The sequence below is a fragment of the Gossypium arboreum genome, chromosome 11, assembly GCF_025698485.1.
Source record: "Gossypium arboreum isolate Shixiya-1 chromosome 11, ASM2569848v2, whole genome shotgun sequence".
Classification (NCBI taxonomy): Eukaryota; Viridiplantae; Streptophyta; class Magnoliopsida; order Malvales; family Malvaceae; genus Gossypium; species Gossypium arboreum.
In genome coordinates this window covers 54,596,788-54,599,602 of record NC_069080.1, presented here as the reverse complement: position 1 = coordinate 54,599,602, position 2,815 = coordinate 54,596,788, and the positions used below count along the sequence as shown (strand labels likewise).

The 2,815-nt window shown below is 37.9% G+C and overlaps 1 non-coding gene across 1 annotated transcript; it reads right to left on the bottom strand.

The window, feature by feature from the left end:
- Positions 1–812: 812 nt before the first annotated feature.
- Positions 813–919, bottom strand: LOC128284627 (small nucleolar RNA R71). The gene has a single exon (XR_008275050.1). It is a non-coding gene; the product is annotated as a small nucleolar RNA R71 (small nucleolar RNA).
- Positions 920–2,815: the final 1,896 nt, after the last annotated feature.

Here is a 2,815-nt window from a genome sequence, read left to right as displayed (position 1 = left end):
TTGTTAATAATATTTTTATAATTAATTGACTTAGCTCAAATACAATCCCTCAAGAGTCGATAAATCGATACTTACTTATTACTTGATAACGACTGTGTACACTGGCAGAAACCCGAGCGTTATAAGTTTTTGGCGCCATTGTCGGGGATCGTCAACTGTTTCCATAGTCATTTTTTGTGAAATTATTTATTTTCAATTTGGTTATTTCTAATAGTACTAGCTTATTCTTTTTAATTTTGTCAGTTTTTTTCTAGGTGTTTATAAGCATAGATCGGATTATCAATTTACTCCCAGTAGACCCTGAAATTGAGTAAACTTTCAGACAAAGAAGACGTGAATGAACAACTCAAAGACAAGTCGAGATGGACCTTGGAAATCAAAATCAAGACCAAGGTAATGAAGCTGATCATGTACGAAATCCCATCCTTATTGTTGATGATAGGGATCGATGCATCAGATAATATGTTGTGCCACTTTTCAATGAGTTAAATCCAGGAATTAGAAGGCCAGATATTGAGGCAACCCATTTTGAATTGAAACTAGTGATGTTTCAAATGCTACAAATGGTGGGCCAGTTAAGTGGTATGTCCACAGAAGATCCACATCTCTACCTTCTATTATTTATGGAGGTGAGTGATTCATTCAAGATAGCTAGTGTGACTAAAGATGCACTGAGGTTGAAGTTGTTTTCGTACTCGTTGGGAGATCGAGCACGAGTATGGCTCAATTCATTGCCACCAAGTTCCATATCTACATGTCAAGAATTAGCAGAGAGATTTTTAGTAAAGTATTTCCCGCCTAGCAAGAATGCTAAGTTGAGGAATGAGATCACAACTTTCTAACAATTGGATGACGAGTCTTTGTATGAGGCTTGGGAGAGATTCAAGGAGTTACTTCGTAAGTGTCCTCATCATGGGATTCCTCATCGTATCTATTTGGAGACATTCTATAATGGTATCAATGCACATACAAGATTGATGGTAGATGCTTCTACAAATGGTGCAATTTTGTCTAAGTCTTATAATGAGGCTTATGAGATCATCGAGGGGATCACAATAATAACTATCAATGGCCAACAAATCAAACAATTTCAGGAAGACTTGTAGCCAGAGTTCATGAAGTTGATGCTCTCACTTCGTTATCAGCTTAGGTATGATCTATTTCCTCTATGTTAAAGCAATTTACAGCTAATAGTGCTAATAATTTTGCAGCTCAGGCACCAAGTCCGTTTGAAGTAGTTTCCTTTGTGTACTGTGGGGAAGGTCATTCTTTCAAGAATTGCCCATTGAATCCCGAGTCAGTGTATTATGTAGAGAACCAACACCAAAATAGGAGTGGACAAGGACCCCAGTCCAACTTCTATAATCCTTCATGATGTAATCATCCCAACTTTTCTTGGAGCAACCAAGGAAATAGACCAAACAACAACTTTATACAGCATAGACCCAACCAATCTCAAGGGTTTAATCAACAAGCTCCAAAACCTGCCCAAGTTGAATCATCAAATAGTTTGGAGAACTTGTTGAAAGCGTACATGGCAAAGAATGATGCTTTGATCCAGAGCCAAATAGCAACACTGAAAAATTTGGAAAACCAAATGGGCTGGTTAGCTACGGAGCTTCGTAATAGACTACAAGGAATATTGTCGAGCAATACTGAGAACCCAAGAAACTTGGGTAAAGAACATATCAAGGTAGTGGCATTGCGAAGTGGTTAAATTCTGGAACCCCGATTGATTGATGTTGAAGACGAGCATGTTGAAAAAGAAAGAAAGTCAACCAGCTATTGAAATTCCTACGCCAAAGGAATCAGAATCTGCAAAGACTGATAAGGTAAATCCTAACTTATTGAATTCAGATACTTTAACATCTTCTTTGGATGCAGATTTACTTACTCAGAAGAGTTGTTCGGTTCAACCGAAAGTTCCGTCACCTCCATATCCATAAAGATTGCAGCAACACAAGCAGAAACAGGAGGTGCAATTCAAGAAGTTTTTGGATGTTTTGAAGCAATTACACATAAATATTCTGTTGGTGGAGGCTTTAGAACAAATGCTGAATTACGTGAAGTTAATGAAAGATGTACTATCCAAGAAGAAACGACTGAATGAATATGAGACTGTCGCCTTGACGAAGGAATGCAGTGCGTTCCTGCAGAACAAACTGCCACCGAAATTGAAGGATCCAAGAAGCTTTATGATACCCTATAACATTGGTGAATCTTACTGTGGTAAAGCTTTGTGTGACTGAGGAGTAAGTATCAACTTGATGCCTAAGTCTATTTTCAAGATGCTAGGGGTAGGAGAAGTAAGACCTACAATTGTGACGCTCCAGCTAGCAGATCGATCTTTAGCATACCTCAAAAGAAAGATCGAGGATGTTTTGGTAAGAGTCGATAAAATTATTTTTCCTACTGATTTCATTATTCTAGATTTTGAAGTAGATAAGGAAGTGCCAATTATCCCTGGGAGACCTTTCCTAGCCACGAGAAGAACGTTAATTGATGTGTAGAAAGGTGAACTCACTATGCCAGTTCAAGATGATCAGGTAACTTTTAACATTCTTAAAACGATGAAATTTCCAGATCCGACAAAAGAGTGTTCAATTATAGAAGAGTTTGAAACCTTGAATTCTATAGAAAACAATTTTGAAGAAAATCCATTGGAGAAAGCCTTAGGGTTTAACCTGTAACACCCCAAACCCGGCCTAGACGTTATGACCGGATCTGATGCGCCACATCGAAGCGTTCAAACATTTCGTATAATTTTGAGAAAACCGTTTGGTTATGTCCATCTTAAAAAAATGATTAAGGTTGA